Source organism: Schistocerca serialis, chromosome 9, assembly GCF_023864345.2.
Source record: "Schistocerca serialis cubense isolate TAMUIC-IGC-003099 chromosome 9, iqSchSeri2.2, whole genome shotgun sequence".
Taxonomy (NCBI): domain Eukaryota; kingdom Metazoa; phylum Arthropoda; class Insecta; order Orthoptera; family Acrididae; genus Schistocerca; species Schistocerca serialis.
The window spans coordinates 115993279-116014936 of record NC_064646.1 but is presented as its reverse complement, the minus strand read 5'-3'; positions in this window follow the sequence as shown (position 1 = coordinate 116014936).

The following is a 21658-nucleotide window of genomic DNA, read 5'->3' as shown; positions in this document are numbered from 1 at the left end:
AAAATGGCGCTATCTAAACCGGCCGGAAACAAGGGTGGTGAATCATGGACCATAGGTCACAAAGTTGAGCGCCAGCTGCGGAGATGTGTACGGGCGCATAGACCTGCAACTGTTGAGCAACTGATCGTCCAAGAATCTGCCAACAGTGTCTTCTTAACGACCGTTCAGCGAACGCTGCTGCACATGGACCTCTGCAGCAGGCGCCTGGTTCGTGCACCAATGCTGACTGCTGTTCATTGGCGATGAAGGCTGGAATTTGCACACGAATGCTAGAACTGGACGTCCACTGCGTGGACATTTTCAGATGAATCACGTGATGCTTTATCTGACAAACGGCCATTGGCGTGTATGGAGTGGAATGTCTGACAGCAAACACCTCGTTTCTAAGAATGGTCTCTGATATTCGAAATCAGAGAGTGGATATAGTGGACGTCAATATCCAAACAGAGTCCCAAGTTCCAACTGGAGGTCTCTCCTCCATAGCTGGGGTCGCAGGCAGGATTAAGACCGAGAACGGCAAGTAGGGCGTCCTGTGGTGGTGGACCAACCGGTGGCGGTGAAGGGAAATGAGGTGCACAGCGGTCAATTACAAGATAGCAGCGTGAGTAGCACAAATGGAACAACGTGGAAGACTCTCCCCCTACTAGGGGGCTGGGAACGGACCCTGTAAGGTTTTACCAAAATCTGGAATTAGCTATGCAGCTCGCACGCCTGGAGTAGCCTGCTGTCCTGACCACTGCTTTGCGAAGTGTGGTTCGTGTAGGTCACAATTATGGAAGGAAAGTCACCTTCTCGCTCATGGAGACTGTAGACAGACTATAGATGAAATCAATGAATCTCCCCACTGACTTCGGAGCCCTGCGGGACCTTGTTAAAAAGGTTTTCAAGAAGCAGAATGAGAATTTCGATTTCATGAGATATACATCCAATCAGTCCTAGCTAATGAACAGACGTGGCCTGAGTGCATCTTTCACACTTATTTTCCATGACAACGGAAGTAAGTGTTGGACAAATCAATACTAACAACAGCAGGCTAGTGATGACAGAGCTACAAAAAGTGGTGGAGGAGAGGAGACGGGATGCGCCCTGCCTGCAGGAGCCATACTCTCTTGCCGGGCGAATCGCATTCATGGCCGCTACATGGCAAATCATTAGCAGTGGAGAAGAGTCAAAGGCTGCGTTAATTGTGACTCATAGATCAATGAGAGTCGCGATTTTATCTCAACTGTCGAACAGAGACTATAACGTAATAGAACTTCAGTCACCTCTGGTATTACCACACCAGTGCGGAGAGAATACAGAGGAGCACTTAGACCATCTCACAACTGCACTGTACTTTGGAATTTATTTGGGAGTCTTCCGCAATCCTTTTCATAGGCTGCACAGCGACGAGACGAATCCAGGAATTTTACAACACCCCGAGAACTAAACAACTTTCACTGTTGGTAGAATTGACGTGAAAACAACAGCACATCGGCTGGGCATTTCACTCAAAAGTCAAAACATTTGCAACGCGGAGGTGGGAAAATATAAACATCTCAGAATGCCTGGCAAGAGAGTGTGACATTCCACCATTATTAGAAGCTGATGATAACGTGGGAAAATATGCCAGTGAGGTTATGAGAGAACTTACCACGATGGTGAAGCGTATCAACCAGGAGGAGAGCCATAGCACCGTGGTCTGCCGAACTAGGGCAGATGTGTTGGTTTGTCAGGAGGGCGAGGAGGTGCTATCAATGAAGTACCGTCTGGCAGGAAAAACAGTACTGGCTTTGGCAATACTGGGTGGCCAAGGAGCTCTTCCAAATCGAGCTAGGAGCAGTTAGACTCTGTAGCTGGGAGTGGTACTTGCTGAGCCAGCTAACTACTGACTCCCTGGGGAGTCCCCTAAAAGCTAGTGAGGGTGAAATAATATCAGCCACAGTGCAGTCCATCGTCAGGAATGGGGACTGGATGAGAGAGTCTTGTTGGGAAATTGCTGGGATCCTTCTCTGGTCCTTGTTGCCTGACCATTATGAACTAATGGACACAGAGGAGCAGCATCATATAAGAGCAGAGTGTTGGCTAACTATGCTAACAATACAATGGTGTATCCCTTTTCGGAAGAGGAATTAACTGCCCAAATGAAGATCCTGATGAGAGGTAAAGCTCCAGGGCTGGATGGCTTCACAGCAGAGACAGTACAGTTGCTCACACCCAGCTGGTTGCACCTCTCACAACAAGTGCCTCAGGCAGCGAATATTCCATCCCATTTGAAAGAAAGCCAACGTCGTAATAAGGTCCAGGTAAGGACCTGATGGAAGTAAAATAGTACAGGCCAATCTGTTTGTTAGACTTGCTGGGTAGACTATTTGAGAAGTTATTGGCTGACAGACTGGCGGCACACCGAGTGCTGTATGGGATGAGTGACAGGCAGTTTGACTTTGGCTGAAGCGATCAGCATCTGACGCTATCGCCCTGGTGGCTGAGATCTGTGAGTCGGCTCCTCACTGGCACATAACAGACATCATGGCGGACATCAGTGGCGCCTTTCACAACCTGCGGTGGTCTACACTCTTCTCCTATTTATGGGAGAAAAAGTGTCCAGGGCCGCCAAATGGTTGTCTTAGGAGCTATTGTGAGGGAAAGAAGATCTGATTATCATCCCCTGGCGGGCGCATCAGTAAGAAAATAACAATGGAGTATCCACAGGGCTCTGTCCTGGGGTCACTCGAGTCGAATATGAATATGGAGCCTTTGCTGAACAGCTTACAACGCAGTGAGAACCTCTTAGAGGTGATAGCCTACGCAGACGACCTCCTCCTGCTGGTTGGCGGTCGTAGCTGTGAGGATGTGGCGCCTGAGGTGCAACGGGCCATGAGTTTGCTGACAATGGTGCCACAAATCAAAAATGAAGGTTTCCCCAACACAGTCGACATACTTACTCCTGAAAGGGCTACTAGTTAGGAACACGACTACAAGGATTGATAGCTCACCAGTTCCTCAGTGTCACGAGGCCCGATGCCCGTGGCTCATCATAGACAAAAAATGGAATTTTGCCATGCTCATAGAAACAGTAATCCAGTGGTCGCTCGAGGTGCTCAATAACCTCATTGGGATTGGTCACAAAAGAGTTCATTTACCACCAGACTTAATTAAATTGTATCACAACAGCATTCTTACATCTACAGTGGGTTGCAGTTTGGGAGTCGGAGCACACAGGCTCATGAGGGTCATGCCTAGCGTCACCGTGAGAAGAGTCCAACAAAATATGTTACTACTTTCTGTGGGGGCATATAGGACATGTCTGAGTGGGGCCTTGTTGATGTTAATGGGTCTTTGTCCCCTTGACATCAAAATACGGGAGCAGGCAGTATGGTATTGGGTAAAAAAAGGGGAAAAATTGAGAGAACAATAGAAATTTTGGTGGTTCAGATTAGGGATAGAATTATGATTAAAAGGCGGGGGAAGAGTTGTGGCAAGAATCCCGGGAGGCTGAAGAAACAGGTCGTAGGACCTTTCAACTGCTCCCTAGCATTAGAGATGGTTACAGCTAAAGTGTTTCAAGCCAATTAGAGTAATGTTGCACTTTCGCGTGGTGCATCATGGACCATACCCCACATATCTACGCCGGTTTGAGAAGCGGGCTACACCTTCGTGTGACTGTGGAGCGATGGAGTGCAATCCTGACCACGTGGTCAATTGGTGTTCCATACATGACGACGTGACAGCTGGACTCAGACGACAACTGCCTAACTTAGACATCTATAACACGACATACCATCAAGATACTTTTCAGATACTTAGCTACGTGGCTAACGAGGTATCATTAAAGATACTGAGGGAATTCCTGAGGGATTACAATGATCCATAGAACACATAAGGTGTAAAAGCACGGTCGCACCTATCCCACAGCGCTGGGGCATGGACCGGCCGACTACTGTTACGGTCGGAATCCACCACGCCACAGAATGGGGGGGGGGGGGGGGGGAGTGCGCCACAAACTGATGAAGACGACAGTACTTGGTTTTAGTTGTAGAATTAGCTTGGTTCGTGGTAGGGAGTAGTTCACCATGTGATAGTCAAAGTAGTAATAGATTGCAGCACAAAACGCCACTGTTTCCTGCACATGTACCCCGACAGCAATACGGGATATCATCACCATGCACATGTACAGAAGCCCCACAACGGGTTGGAATACTATGGATCAGATGGTCAATCATGTGTTGAGGTATAGCCTCCCATTCTTGCACCAGTGCCTGTCGGAGCTCCTGAAGTGTTCTAGGGGTTTGAAGACGTGCAGTGATACGTCGACTGAGAGCATCCCAGACATTCTCCATGCGGTTTAGGCCATTCACCTGACATCCTCTGTTTCAAGGCACCCCTTCATGATGGCAACTTGGTGGGGCCGTGCGTTATCATCCATTAGAAGCAAGGTGGGACCCACTGCACCCCTGAAAAGGCGGACATACTGGTGCAAAATGACGTCCCGATACACCTGACCTGTTGCAGTTCCTCTGTCAAAGACATGCAGGGTGTACGTGTACCCATCATAATCCCACCCCACAGCACCAAACCATGACCTCCATACAGGTCCCTTTCAAGGACATTAAGGGGTTGGTATCTGGTTCCTGCTTCACGCCAGATGAAAACCTGGCGAAAATCGCTGTTCAGACTACACCTGGACTCGTTTGTGAAAGTAACTTGGGACCACTGTTCCAATGACCATGTACTGTGTTCTTGACACCAGGCTTTACGGGCTCTCCTGTATCCAAGGGTCAGTGGAATTCACCTTGCAGGTTTCCTGGCGAATAAACCATGTCTGTTCAGTCGTCTGTAGACTGTGTGTCTGGAGACAACTGTTCCAACAGCTGTGGCAAGATCTCGAGCAAGGCTACCTGCAGTAGTCTGTGGCCATCTGCGGGCACTGATGGTGAGAATCGGTCTTCTTGTGGTGTTGTCCGCTGTGGACGTCCCGTACTGTAGCGCCTGTGCACGTTTCCTGTCTGCTGGAATCATTGCCATAATCGTGACATCACACTCTGTGGGCCCGTGCTACGACCTGCTGTGTTTGACCAACCTCCAGTTGCCCTAGTATTCTACCCCTCATAGCGTCTTCAATATGTGTTCTTTGAGCCATTTTCAACACATAGTCACCATTAGCACGTCTGGCAACGTCTGCGCACTTACGTGCTGCACCGTACTCTGACATGCACCAACACACCTCTGCGTATGTGGACTGCTGCCAGCGCCACCGTGCGACGACCGCAGGTCAGATGCACCGCATGGTCATACCCCGAGGTGATTTAAACCCGCAAACCGCCCACCAGAGCGTTGTTTCACAATGTATCAGCATTATTATTTATTTATGAGCATAAATGTAGTTTTAGGATAGTAAAATAGTAAATGATAGTGGCGGCTATTGTAGAATTAGATGAAGTATCACTACTTATAGAATAGCTGCAATTAAAATAAAAATTGTATAAAATAGGGCCCACTAATTATTTTTGGTGGTGGGCTACGTAGTATAATTACTAATAATAGGAATAAAGAATTAAAAAGAAATCCTGCAACCAGGAGGAAGCGTTATGGTTTTGGTAATGCTTTAGTGGCATTCTGTGGGCGAACTCGTCAGTGGCGACACGGAAGGAGGCATCCGACATCCTCTACCACTAACAATGTCAAATGCAAATGTAGAGTAACTTGCCGACCCCGTAGAGATACTGATTTAATTTCCGCCGATTTTCAGGAATGTGACACTCACGATTCAGTTCATCCTTGCAAGTTTATTTAAAATGCATTTTACCCAAAAAATTACAAATATACCATTTGCGAGAAGGAAACGTTTAACGTGAAATTAAGAAGACAATAATATTACAGCGACTACACCATCTTATTAAGCTACAGTTGTATATGTTCTGTCCGAAACACCAGTAACAGAAATAGTGTGGTTCCGCTCCGAAGAATCAATGTTTTTTTTATCGCCAGTATGGGTGTCTGCAAAAATTTTTCCAAGTGAGTGCACACTTCTAAAATCGACAATTTTTGTGTAACTGAGTCACTGTATGATAACGTACGTGGTCCCCTAAACAAATTTGGCAAAACATTTGTTACATCAAACGAGTGATTATTAGCCACTTACAGTTTTTTAAGGTAGATTGCTTTGATGAAGTGCTTAACTTGTGAAAGGTTTCGTGCCGGAACGCACCTCTTCACCCAAACGACCCTCCCCCGCCATCAACCCCCCCACCCCCACCCCCAGCCATAAAAATTACAAGTTCAGATTTTTTTAAACCAGTAATAAAACTTACAATGACAAATCATTTTTTACATATTGCTGCTGTGCAGTTCTGTCTTTTAAAACACAATTTCTAATGATCAAAACACTAAAACGACCAGATTTAACATAAGTAACAGGCGCTAACGTCAGTACCCATAGCAGAGACAGTTTGCTCACTATTTTAAACTCTGATGCTCACTTGTTCGCTTGAGTTACAAAAAATTCCCTGTGAGGCTCCGGAATGCATTCCCGGCCAAAATTAAGCCCTGCGTTTAATATCTAAATGGCAAGCATAGGTCCTGTTTCAATAGCATAAGCAAAAGTGCATATTTCTGTATTACTGATATAAATATATATGCAACCTTTTTGATTCTACGATCTGAAAATACATCCTCATACGATTATATCCACCGTATCCAACGAGTTACGGAATAAAGCTGCAAAATCGTCGTCGAAAGTTTATTCAGATTCCCGTAACATAACGTGAAAACTAAAAATTAAAATCTTCTAAAAAAAAGAAGCCAGAACAACTGAGCGAATCCTGATGGACATCAAGAAAAATAACCAACAAAAAATGTCAAATGAATAATCCTGGAAGCAAACATGGAATAAACTTCATAAAAGGCTTTTTCGACTTCGATAGCATCTGAGACGCTTTCTTTGCACATAAAACTTTACATTTGATCACGTTAATGGATTTATTCCATTAAATTCATGTTTCTATTTTTATTGTTAACTCGCGTAGCTGAAGTTCAAGAAAATGTGTTTTGAAAGTTACTTTGTTTTGGGTTCGTCGGGTAAAGTCGAGCCCAGTGCCAGTATACAGCTAGATGAACGTGGGCAATCTCCCAAAATCACCCATAAACTGGGCAGCAAAATTGACCTTCAACAGTTGAACCAGTGCAATCAAATGTACAAATGTGTGTGAAATCTTATGGGACTTAACTGCTAAGGTCATCAGTCCCTAAGCTTACACACTACTTAACCTAAATTATCCTAAGGCCAGACACACACCCATGCCCGAGGGAGGACTCGAACCTCCGCCAGGACCTGTCGCACAGTCTATGACTGCAGCGCCCTGGACCGCTCGGCTAATCCCGCGCGGCCCAGTGCAATCCTCGCCTGAAGTTTGTCACATTTACTGTGCAGCCGTGCCATCTGGCCTGCAGGATTCGTCGGACTGCATGTGCGCAGGTTGACCCAAACGGAGTTCGACAAGGTCTCAGTTCATGGACAGAGAGAGCGATTCTGTAATCTGCAGTTTAGTCGAGTAGCGAACAATCAATGCTGAAAAATCATTAAAGTACTGTAACAAATAAAAAGTCTATATTCAGATTCCAGGTGAGGAGCAAAAGCACTCCGACCCCCTCGCCCCCGTCCCTCCTAACGAAATTTATAATTCCTATGGCCAAGTGCGTAGTTTGGTTACTGCACTGGGACGTCTGAAATGAGACGCTTGGTGTCGGTGAAAGACAGCCTTATTATGGTAACCTCACAGTAACGTTTACGTTGCGGGCACTCTGCAAGTGCATAGACAGTATGTTTTTAGTTTTAACAAGATATAATTAATTACTCATAATACAAGCACCTGCTCTAAACACATCGAGATTTAGACTATCTCACAAACACAATCTCACCACAACGTACCAAATGACCGAAGTGACGTCTCACACGCTAACAGCTTTTCAAGCCGACAGGACGTTTAAACAAGCGACAAACATGGCTGTCTTTTAAACCTGAATCTTTTTCACTCCATTCATAAAAACTGTAAATGCAAAACAGTAAACTGTCGAGTGTGATTCTGGTTCTGACGTAACTGTATAAAAGAAGCTGTGCCGCCCTTATCCTTACAGCACTGGTTGGATTTAATTGCCAGTATTGATTGCCTCAGAGGTCGACACAATCATATTTAGTACCTTAACAGGCTATTCTTATCTTTCTGTGGATCAAGCTTTATCTTGAATTCTGAAATTGTGGAATAAAATATAGGACACAAAAAAGCGAGACGAATAACAAATTACGTTGTTACACAAACTGACGACCTTTAAAGACGTGAACAACCTCTGCTGACATCAGAAGTTGTTCGCACTGTGTTGTTGAACGTTGTTAGGAAATACGGAAGCGTTCGATCCCACCCGTCTGCTTTGACCCATGACGACACAAATATGGCGGAAACAAAAACACACACACTTTCCACAAGAAGCCTAATGACAATAACGGGACAAGCGCGGGAAATGGGGTGTTTTGGGTGGGGGGCAAACTAAATATAAACAAATTTAGACGCCTTGCGTAGCTACAACGTGCAAGTGAATACCCACCCACCTCCCCAGGGGTCGTAACCCCTGCAACCCATAGAAGATAAAGATGCTTCAGTAGCTGATTAGTGTTTTTTGTCTTTTTAAAAAAAAATCTCACGGGATAGAACGAACAGATCAGAAAGATAAATATAATAAACTAAAACAGAAATTCGAGGAAACATAATTAAAATAAGTAATAAGTGTTTTTAAATTTAAAAAAATCTCAGGAGATAGAACGAACAGATCAGAAAAGTAAATAAAATAAGATAAAACGGAACGGGAGACAGCCACACTCAAACCAAACTCCGCGCCGTCATGACGTCACACACGACAACACCCTTACGTCACGGGTCAAAGCCGACGCGTTGGATCGGACGCTTCTGTCGACCCTTAACATTTTCTTGTGTTTTTATTGATGAAGTATTAATAAATATCAGCCGTATGGCGGTGCATGACATTCCCTTTCCGTACGTAAAGAGAAAGGAACACATTCAGTCTTCGCAAGAGTTTTGCAGTTGTACATTATTCTACACAGCCCATCTTATAAATCATTCAAGGCAACACAGTTATCGATGCCACGCTTAGGTGTGTGTATTGTGTTTAGTTAGCAAAGCAATTACAGCCTTACATCAATAAACCGACGTAATTTTTAATCTCCACAGTGATATATCGGTTGTTTATATTTTCAGTGATACAGTCCGCAGAATTAGCCGACAAATTTAAATCGGATAGCCGCCACAAAATAGCTATACCGTCATTATCCATGTTTACATCGCTACAGAAGCAAAAGTGCTCTTCTGACTCCCTTCCTCCTCACGTTTAGCACGTTTCCTAGCTTTTTTTAAGTCAATATTAATTTCATTCGCGAGTGTTTTAGGAGTGCCAGGGTACTGTTACTCGGGTATCAGTATCCTCTCATATTGATACTCGAGTAGCAATAGTGGCACATCAATACTGACACTCTGTGCACGTTTTCTTTCACGGAGGTAGGTACCTTATTTTAATAATTTACATATAATCACGTAGAAACTTAATTGTTATGTCTTCATACACAGCCGGTATTACGCAGGTACTGTATCAAGTGGTGATTCTGAAATAATCGTTTAGAAAACGATAATTATAAAATTTGAAGTTTTGCTTTGTTTCTCGTAATTTAACAGTACAACCTGTAAACGACAACAACTCGAATTTAGAGATTTCTTCCGATCAGAATCAGGAAGGGCCTTTAAAACATCATACAGATCGTTAGTGATACGGGTCTTCAGTTCATGGATTTCACAAGACTGCCTGCCGACACTAACTTGAGGCCAGAGATTTACTGTTACTATAAGAGTCCAGAAAGTTTCCACATGTGTCATAAAAAAAAAAAGGATGTGAGAACGGAGGCAACGCTGAAATTTTCTGTTATGTGACTGCGGGCATACCTTGGCACATTTTTGCATATTATACGCAATGTTAAATGTTTGAACTTCTTTAGCTCACTCTGTACAAAAAAAATTAAATTAAAAAAAGCGACGTTACGTATGGAAGTGTGCAGATAACTCACTACTGACTTTAGAGTTTGTTAATAGGATCAAATCGTATGATAGGTTTCTTTCTTCTTTTGAATGCGATGTAAAAGAACAGTACCGTAAAATGGGATTACTTGAAGCAGCGGAATAACTTGAAACAATTTTTGGTTATTTTGCTTTTAATGTTGGTATCAGGGTGTGCTTAATAAAACTGTAGGTTTTGTGTGTCATTCTGAACAACCACACGATGAGCAGTAGTTTTAGCAAGAAATTGGACAAATGAAGTTCAGTGTGAGCAGGCAGACTGCGTGAAATTCGAAAATTCATTATCAGCTAAAGGAAACGATCTGCACATATTTTAAATGCTCTGTCATTCTTGCCCTAATCGGTAGGCGCCGGAAAAAGTCTGTAAAATAGTCGAGTTACCGTTTACAGGTTTTGTGTTGAAACTGACTGCGAGAAACAAGGCAAAACATCACATTTTCATAAAATTATAGTTCTTGAAACGATTCTTTTTCAAAATCACTACAGTATAAGGAGTTATGAATACACAGAACAGTTTAGTTTCTCCAATATTCTTTTTTAGTTACTAAATGTAATGAACCGCCTCCATGGCCGAGGACGTGCACTGAATGGAAATATCCATGTGACGCTATTGCCAATAGCGTGGCAAAATCCACTGCCGCTCTGGCAGCAAAACAACTACTGCAACCTTATATTAATAAGCCTGCGTAATTTCTAATATAGTTAATACACTAAACTGTGATATATCGGTTGTTTAAATTTTCAGTGAGACATTTCGCAGAATTAGACGACAAATATGAAACAGATAGCCATGACAACAAGTTATACCGTCTTTACATATGCTTACACGACTAGAGGCGAAAGTGCGCTCTTCTGACACCCTGCCTCTTCTCTTTCAGCAATTTTTCAGCTTTTTCTTACGAAAAGATTAATTGTATTCATGGGTGTTTTAGGACCGCTTGAGTGCCGCTGAAAGCGTATTTCGTTCGGTGAAAAATGCTTGGTTTCTAGCATATGACGCGGATAAAAGGAATGCATTGTACACACATTAGTGAGATTACCACATTCTCGCCTTATTTCCACAATGTCAGTTGAGAAAAACTATGTTATGGGGCGCTGAATGTTTTACGAAATGGCCTATACTTCCATTTGGAGAGAGAGAGAGAGAGAGAGAGAGAGAGAGGGGGGGGGGGGGGGGGGGGTAATGAACTTCTATCTGAGTGAAAAATGTTCTCATTGGTTAACAACAATGTGCCATCACGGGCTACAATCACGAGGCGCAAACAGAAAGTCTGTTTACAAACTCTTTACACATTCGCGAGAAATACGCAAAGAGGAATTAGAACGGTTTAAATCATAAATAAATAATGTTGTAGTCATCAGCGTGATTATCATAAATTTTTCAGTGCCGCTGATAGTCGGTACTTACAGTCAGTTGCAGTCCAGCGGCGAACACCGACGGTGACACTCGAAATCTTCGTCTGTAATTGTCTCGGTTTCAGTATGGCAATTCCATTCTCTCGAGTTCAGTATGACACAACAGAGACGAACAAACTAATAACAAACATTTAGACAGTTTCAGCTTACTGTTGCAGTATATCACACGCACACAGCACAAAATTATGGTTCAGAATAGGAAATCCTGTCTGCAGATCGGCTATACCTCTACACAAAAAAAAAAAGTTTACATGTACACACGTCTTACGAGAAACTCGAAACTGCCCTCGCGGCACAGACGTCAGGTCCGTCAAACGGCGCCCCAGCACCTTAATCACCGCGGTTATGTCACTGCCAGTGGCGTGTGGCTGCCGCTATGCTAATGGAATGATTATCCGCGAGTCAGCGAACGCCTCATTAGTGCAGCGGCAGCCGGTGAACAGCTCTCGACTGGAGAAGCACATTGTTGACACGGCGAGCTGGAAACAAAACCGATACGCGCGCCGTTTTCAGCTGCCGCCACCAGGCAGCGCCACCGGCCGACCGCTCGGCATTGATCTTCACGTGTTTTCCGCCCTTCCTCAACAGACTACAATTTGATCCTCATCTCCCCCACGACTGAACTTCCCTTCCCGCTTTTCGACAGGGAGAGATAAATAGAGGGTCGTTAAAGCCCTGTGCGCTGCAGATTTTCCAATGCTTCCGAGAAAGGAGCGTGTTTTAGTGCCGTCCTCTCTTTCCAGCAATGACGCTATTGTTCAAACCGCGAATTTAAAATGGGCAATTGAACTTGGAAGTTTAATTGGCATTCATTATTTACAGTGATTTGCGGCCGAAACAAGTGTTAGCAATTAGCAGCTTGCTAATGAAGGAAAATTTACTGTACATGGCTTTAGATCTCTACTATTCAAATTTATTCCCCTGAATTAATTTATCATATATTTATTTCTCAGATGGCATATTAATTTTTTGTTTTAATTCTTCGTATATGCATATAATTTCTAACTAGTCACGCAATATTTCTAAATTTTAGATAAATGTAGACTTACCATTAAGGTGACAGGCGACTACCGGATTTGTTTCCTATTATTTAATTATTAGTATAATTCGTACCACTTTACATTCTGCTTGTACTTATAATTCTTAGTGAAATTAAATATACTACCTGACAAAAAAGTGAAGCACCCATAAGACATCGTCGACTATCAACGTAAGCGGCTACTAGGGTAGCAGGGTACGTGTGGTGTGTACATACAGGATTTTTAGGATAGAGAAATTCTTCCAGAGACCCAATAAAATGCCTTCTGAGTCCAGATAGAGTAGCATTCGTCAAAGCAGATCGGAGAAAGAAAATATTAATGTAATATTGGTTAAATTCAGGAACGTCTACGGAAAGGTCCCGGAACTAATTTCCCTTATAAAGAGTAATAGTGACCTACCTCCATGGCCGAGGTCGACGGCACGGTAGCTCAGCGTGTTCGGTCAGAGGGTTAGCTGCCTCTGAAAAAAAAAAAAAACTGAGTTAATGGATCAACGACGAACTGAAACGGGTGTCTCGCGACATCCGCCCCGAGCAGATGCAATGAACGCTGGCGTGTTCGGTCAGAGGGTTAGCTCCCTCTGTAATAAAAAAAACTGAGTTAATCCATCAACAACGAACTTAAACTGATGTCTTAGACGTCCGCCCCGAGCAGATGCAACGAACAAAATCGAACAAAAATGAGTTTAAAAAAAAATCGTGTTCGGTCAGAGAGCCAGTTGGCCTCTGTAATAAAAAACTGAGTGGAAGGATCAACCACCGAACTTGAACAGGATGTCTTGCGACGTCCGCAACGACCAAACACAACGATCAGTAAGGGGAAAAAAAGCGGCTTTCGACCCGGCAACCGGCCAGAATCTTGGCGGTGAAAAAAATTTTAACTGCCAGTATTGGCAAATGGACGAGAGTTGGTGGTGTCAGAGTTCCTTATCATCTACTTTGCGCTAATGTCCTGGTTTAAATACCAACAATGCGCAGTGCCTCATGAAGTGAGATTATGTGGAACTGTTCATGGTGATTCGTCCTTCGGACGGGGACATTAAGCTTGGTGTTATTCGCAAGGAGGCTATAGGGACAGAAAGCTGGCTAAAACCAGAAGTTAATAGCAACGAAACTATTAATTCCGAGTGGTGTGTATATCGCAAACATACAGGGAGACAATTATTGAACTATATGAAATAAAATCGTCATAACTTCTGAACGGTTTGCGTTAGGACGTTCAAACTGCACGGGTGGCCACGGGGAATGATGGGAATTAGTATGTGCGTTTGCTCACGTCTTCTTGTTGTCGGCCATTTACGCGCGAAAACGTCACGGTACAGCGTGACACAGCGTATAGCGTTTGTGAAGGCCTACTAGCGAGCAACAATAGCCCAACTTCGGCTCAAAGGAAACTTGCGACCGAGTTCAAGCTGAAGACAACCTAAATGTGCTAACAATCAAGAATTTGGTTCGCAAGTTTGAGAGAATGGCTAGTGTTCGTGATGACAGTGTAGGCAATGTCGGTCGTCTAAAAAGGGTGAACATGCGTGAAAACAGTAGACACGCACTGTGTTACAAACCAGCCCCAGGAAATCAATCACACGAGCTGCACTACGGGTGGAAACCAACCGAGGGACACTGCGACAAATTGTTGAAGTTCTGTATCTCTTCCCATACAGCTGCGCGGCATTAGCTGAGCGGTCTTAGGCGCTGCAGTCACGGATTGTGCGGCTGCTCCCGGCGGAGGTTCGAGTCCTCCCTCGGGCATGGCTGTGTGTGTTTGTCCTTAGGATAATTTAGGTTAAGTAGTGTGTAAGCTTAGGGACTGATGACCTTAGCAGTTAAGTCCCATAAGATTTCACACATATTTGAACATTTTTTTCTTCCCATATAAAATTCAAACCCATTAGCTATGAAGCCCCAGTGCCGTGGAACAGCGGTTGTGTTTCACCAACACTACTATCCACAGAATCGTCGAACAAGACTTTGATGTGAATATGGTTTGCTTTAGCAACGATGCCCACTTTCATTTGGATGGCTTCATCAATAAGCAAAGCTGGCGCATTTTGGGGACTGAGAATCTGCATTTCGCGCTCAGGAGAAGTCGCTTCACCCTCAACCACTGCTGAGCCGAAAACAGCCACTCAGGAGGTCATCGACAGCATCGATGTTCCGACACTTCAGCGGGTCAGGCAGAATTTCTCTATTAGTCTGCGCCCCATCAGCGGCAATGAAGACAGGCATATCAGAAATGTCATAACCTAAATCCGAATATCTTTAGTGTGGTTTACATGTTGAATAAAGTGTCTGCAGTTCACAGTCTGTAACTGATTCACTTTTTTTTTCATATAGTTCAATAGCTATCACCCTGCAGGATAAACGCTGGTGGTGGAAGCCACAAACATTACGATATTGTCTAGCGAGATTAGTACAGATTTTGAATAGGAAATAATTTGGGTGAAAACAAGTGTTAAAAGTGTATCAAACAGGGTCATCGGATGCTTTTATACACCCCCTTGCTCAACAGCAGTAGTGGCGGAACAGTTGAGGGCAATTCTCCAAGTTTTCGCTTCAATTTCCTGGTCACTTTATAGTTTTACGTGGAGATTTTAATTTTTCAGATAGAGACTGGGAGACTCAAATTACTAGGACAGGAGCTAGGGCGAGAGATTCGTGTGAAAATGTTCTAAGTTCTTTATCCGAAAATTACCTTGGGCAGTTAATCGGAGAACCGTCTCGTGAAGATAATTTCTTAAATCTGCTAGTGACAAAGAGAGCCGAACGTTTCGTCTCAGCTTGTGCAAAGCAGGGATCAGTGATCATAAGGCCTTTACAGCACACCGAATACGGCTGTAAATACGGATAGAAAGAAAGGCAGGTAGATCTTTCTCCTTAGCAATATCAACAAGAAACACACATTATCTGCGTCGTCTGCACAAAAATTGTATCTCCAGCTCAACGTTGAGTATCAACGGACAAAGTTCAAGAATACTGTGCGATATGTTTTAGATAGATACGTGGGATGCGAGGTTGTGAAGAATGGAAAGGACCCACCGTGGTCCTACAGCTATGTCAGAAAACTGCTACGAAAGCGAAGGGAGCTTCACTCCAGATTTAAACGTAGTCAGAGCCTCACAGACAAATGTTAAACGAAGATAAAATTAGCGTAAGGAAAGCCATGCGTAAAGCATTCGATGAATTCGAAAGAACAGTTCTGCCTACAGAGTTGAAAGTTATCCTAAGAAGTAGTGAAACTGAAGATGACACACAAAAGGCCGTAATACTAAAAGGTCTTTTCATAAAACTGTTCCACAGAGATAGATCACTCTTAAGTGCCTCTTTTAAATCGTCACACAAACGACAAAATGGCTGATATCGAAATAACTGACCAGGGCATAGAAAAGCAAATGAAATCACTCAGCAGTGTGAAGGCCACTGAGTCTGACGGGATACCATCACGATTCTGCTTAGAGTGTGCGAAAGAACTCGCCCGTCTTCTAGCACCGATGTACCACTTGTCTCTTCGGGAGGGAAGCGTTCCTAACGACTGGAAAAAATGCAGGTCATTCCCGTTTTCAAGAAAGCCTATACAATATCCTGGAACATGCTTTACGCTCGCGTATTATAACATTAAATTTCCCTTACTTCACGTCTATGATCACAAATTTTTTGTCATCAGATTACTGATTTCCGTCAACAATGACCATCTTCGGATCAGTTTTATAAAAACATGTCCTAATATACTGGAGCCATGGTGAGATGACAGTTCTGGAGGCCGAAAATCTCCTCTGTAGGAACCAACGCGGTTTCCGAAAACAACGATCGTTTGAAACCCAGCTCGCTCTATTCGCCGACACGACGCAGAAAGCAGTAGATTGAGGCGCCCAGGTAGATGCCGTATTCTTTGACTTTCGGGAGGCATTCGATACCGTTTCCCACTGCCACGTAATGAACAAAATACGAGAGCACGGAGCCTCAGACCAACTTTGTCGTAGGTTGAAGAATTTGTAGCAAACGAAACACAATATGTCATTCTGAACGGAGAGAGGTCTTTGGACGTAAAAGTAACTTCGGGCGTGCTCCAGGGGAGTGTAATAGGACTATTATTTGTCACAATATTCATGATGATTATAATTAAAGTTAAACTTTCAAAAGAAATGAAACCACTGGTCAGAATGATATCAAATTGTAACAGAATATTATCGCCACGACTCTCCCAATGCAGGATCGCCGGCCGATGTGGCCGTGCGGTTCTAGGCGCTTCAGTCTGGAACCGCTACAGTCGCAGGTTCCAATCCTGCCTCGGGCATGGATGTGTGTGATGTCTTTCGGTTAGTTATGTTTAAGTAGTTCTACTTCTGGGGGACTGATGACCTCAGATGTTAAGTCCCATAGTGCTCAGAGCCATTTGAACCATTTTTTGAATGCAGGATCGCGCTCTGCTTGTAAAGCTGTATTACAAGAATGGTGATTGAGCACACCTCGCTCTGCAAAAGTTCCGGACATTGAACGGTTTGAAAAAAGGCGTTGGCCCAATGACTGCCATGCGTCTGGAGAAAATGATTCGGAAATTCGAGAAGACTGGTTCTTTTGGCATGCAATCTGTCAGTGGAAGCAGCGACCACAGCAATGCAGGAGGAGACGAGTGGTGGTGTGCAGACGTGTAATGCACGGAGAGTTGCCCAAACATTGGACATACCCGTGAGTTCGGTGCATAAAGTGCTACGAAACATCCTTCTTTGCTACACTTTCTAAATTACCCATGTGCACGAGTTGGTTCCTGTTAACCTGTCGCCGGCCGCGGTGGCCGTGCGGTTCTAGGCGCTTCAGTCCGGAACCACGCGACTGCTACGGTCGCAGGTTCGAATCCTGCCTCGAGCATGGATGTGTGTGATGTCCTTAGGTTAGTTAGGTTTAAGTAGTTCTAAGTTCTAGGGGACTGATGACCTCATATGTTAAGTCCCATAGTGCTCAGAGCCATTTGAACCATTTGTTAACCTGTCAGCAAGGGAACCTTTGCTTTAGAATTTCTTGCTCGCATGGAAGTGGACAATGATTGGCCGTGAAAGATTTTGTGGAAAGACACACTTCCATCTGACAGGATACGTCAATACATAGAATTGTCGAATATGGGCAACGGACAAATGGGCAAAGACAAATCAACCAGTACCACTTCATGCTGAAAAGGTCACTGTGTAGTGCGGGTTTACGGCATCATTTATCATAGGACCATATTTTTGTGAAGACACAGTTGCTATTACCTGTACCGTCACTGGTAAGCGCTCTGCGTGTCTTTTGCGCAACCACGTCATTCCAACCTTCCAACAGCGTGGATGTGTGAATGGGAGCATTTTTAAGCAAGATGGTGCACCTCCACAATTGCAAATCCAGTTAAGCAGCTGCTGAAGCGCCATTTCGGAAATGCTAGAATTATCAGCCGCCATTTCCCTACAGCCTGGCCGTGGCGAACATCTGGTCTTAATCCGCGTGACTTCTGGCCGTGGGGCTATCTGAAAGACGTGTTCTGCGTACCGACTGCAAACTTAGCTGTATTGAAGGCACACACTGCGCAACACACTCTGAACGTGACCGCGGAAACACTTCGATCAGTTGTGGAACATGATGCTTCTCGATTTCAACTTGTTGCAGAAAACGGTGGATAGCGTATTGAACATGTTCTGCGCCAGTCACAAGGAAATTAATAATCCGATTTGATTTTGGTTGGTGCTTTTTATGCGCTTTTTGGCCTCAGGACAATTAAAAACCGATTTTTCCCATCCGATGTGATACGACCTTGCCGTGTAGGATGGGCTTACGTAACTTACAGTATCACACCTGTACACCCATGCACACTGAGTAGTACAGTTTGTTTAGCGTCGAACGTACACTTTTGGCATTGTTGTATGATTCACTTGTCGTTTGTAGTCGGCCACTATTAAATTATGATGCTTACAGCGCCATTTATTGGTACATTTTGTAACTATTTATTTTTCTTCTGCTATTCGTTTTCCCGCTTCTCCGATAATATTTCGTCATTCTGACAAGTGGCGTTATTTCTACAGCGGTTTAATTATAATCACCCTGCATATAAATGACCTAGTAAGTAACGTCGGATGCTCTTCGGGTATGATGCTGTTGTATACAGAGAAGTCGCGCAGGTAGAAATTCGCAGCGAAATGCAGGAATATCTGTAGAGGGTCGACACTTCATGCAGGGAATGGCAATTGACTCTCAATATAAACAAATGTTAAAGTGTTGCGAATACGTGGGCAGATAGACTCTTCGTTATATGATTACAGAATTGCAGAAACGTGACTGAAAGCATGAGTATCTATACGAAGCGACTGGAAATGGAACGACCACATAAAATTAATCGTGACTAAGGCAGATTCCAGACTGAGATTCATTGGAAGAATCCTCAGGAAATGTTTGTTGTTGTTGTTATCTTCAGTCCTGAGACTGATTTGATGCAGCTCTCCATGCTACTCTATCCTGTGCAAGCTTCTTCATCTCCCAGTACCTACTGCAGCCTACATCCTTCTGAATCTGCTTAGTGTATTCATCTCTTGGTCTCCCTCCACGATTTTTACCCTCCGCGCTGCCCTCCAATACTAAATTGGTGATTCCTTGATGCCTCAGAACATGTCCTACCAACCGATCCCTTCTTCTAGTCAAGTTGTGCCACAAGCACCTCTTCTCCCCAGTTCTGTTCAATACCTCCTCATTAGTTACGTGATCTACCCACCTTATCTTCAGCATTCTTCTGTAGCACCACATTTCGAAAGCTTCTATTCTCTTCTTGTCCAAACTAGTTATCGTCCATGTTTCACTTCCATACATGGCTACACTCCATACAAATACTTTCAGAAACGACTTCCTGACACTGAAATCTATACTCGATGTTAACAAATTTCTCTTCTTCAGAAACGATTTCCTTGCCATTGCCAGTCTACATTTTATATCCTCTCTACTTCGACCATCATCAGTTATTTTACTCCCTAAATAGCAAAACTCCTTTACTACTTTAAGTGTCTCATTTCCTAATCTAATTCCCTCAGAATCACCCCACTTAATTCGACTACATTCCATTATCCTCGTTTTGCTTTTGTTGATGTTCATCTTATGTCCTCCTTTCAAGACACTGTCCATTCCGTTCAACTGCTCTTCCAGGAAATGTAATCATTCAATAAAGGAAGTAGCTTACAAAACACTCGTTTGACAACTACTGAAATGTTGCTGGTCAGTATGGGATTCGTACCAGATAGGGGAAATAGAGAAGGTCCAAAGAAGAGCGGCACGTTTTGTGATAAATTAATTTAGTAAGCATGAAAGCGCCACAGAGATGATCAGCCAACTACAGGGGCAGAAACTTCAAGATAAGCATTCTGCAACGCGGTGTGATTTATTTTTGAAGTTTCCAGAACGTACGTTCCAGCGTCCTTCCCACTAACTATTCTCGACTGTTACAGGGAGGAGGGAAAATGACAGTGGTGCACAAGTACCCTCCGACACACATTTCAAGGTGGCTTGTGGACTATAGATGTAGATGCAGATGCAAGTTCGCACACATACACACCTCCGGCGGGTATGTAAATGACTAGACTTGCAGTTCTCTGTGACAGGCAGAACCGCCAGCAGAGAGCATTAGTGTCGGCTGTCTTTAGTGTTGTTACCGGGCACTGAAGCGTACCTGAGGAATATGGACAACGTCACATTTTGAAAGATCACTGATTTTGGGGACATGGAGATGTGCCGCGTACTCGTGTGAGGTAGCCCTATCATCACCTGACAGAGCTTGAAGGGGCCTCATTATGAGTCTCCAGTTGGCTGTCTGGTCGAATCGTGCAACATCCTGATTTGTGACGCATTTGAACTTGACAGTGGCCCGATGTAGGATTTCGTAAGAACTTGGGAACAGGCATATCATCGTCAAGTTTCCGGTCGACCATGTCTGACAACCACACAGAAGAATCGGCGTATTGTGCACTATACACATCTTAACCCCTTACAATGTGCACCTGCCATCCGGGAACAAATAATGGACACCCTGTAATATTCTGCGTCATCATTGGTTGGAGCAAGCTGACATTAATTGGAGACTAGCAGCAAGCCGATTAGGGAATTATCGTTGCGTGACCATGCTGCAACGTCATGTGGGACCAGCTGGGCAGCAACTAGTTACGTTTTTGCAATATCTACTCAATACACAAGTTTTAAAACATTTTCAGGTTAATCTTCACATGGTGCGCAGGAAGCTATATGATAATTCCACAGTGTAATGCTTGGTGCTGGCCAAGTGACAAGAAACTGCAACATGCTTTAATGGATCGCTATGTGAACAGTTTCTATGCGGATCTGGATTCAAAAATGATTTCTGTACTTACTGTGACAGTGTGAGAGGCTTTGTTATTAGCATCCATCTAAAAGTTTCCATTGTGATTGACAGTTGGTAACACATCACTCACTTTTCACAGGATGTGTGTATGCAGGATGATTCAGCAGCCCCTACCGATGACGTTTCATGCAACCCGCTGTCATATATCTGGCCTTCTAAAACCCATGCAAGATTTTCATATTCCCTCGCTCGCTAAGCACAAACTGTTAGTCCTACAGAAAAAAAATGAGCAGCACCTTTTTGTACGAAGCTCAACGTAGTTAAATTTTGTACTGGGCTACGTTTTCGTTGGAATCCGGGGTTTACGAGTTATTCCAGAAAAATGTACAGAAGTTTCCTTGCAACGCACCTCCACTGCCACACTCATCCCTCACCAGTCAGCACTGCTAGCAAGTTGTTCGTGGCACTCCTTCAACTCATTTGCAATCCACATCCAAACCACTACTTACAACAAACTGGTAGAAGGTTCACATCAAGATTGAAAGAGCACGTGCATGCACACTGCCGGCAGCTGCGGCCGAGCGGTTCTAGGCGTTCAGTCCGGGACCGCGCTGCTGCTACGGTCGCAGGTTCGAATCCCGCCTCGGGAATGGATGTGTGTGATGTCCTTAGGTTAGTTAGGTTTAAGTACACTACTGGCCTTTAAAATTACTACACCACGAAGATGACGCACTACAGACGTGAAATTTAAGCGACAGGAAGAAGATGCTGTGA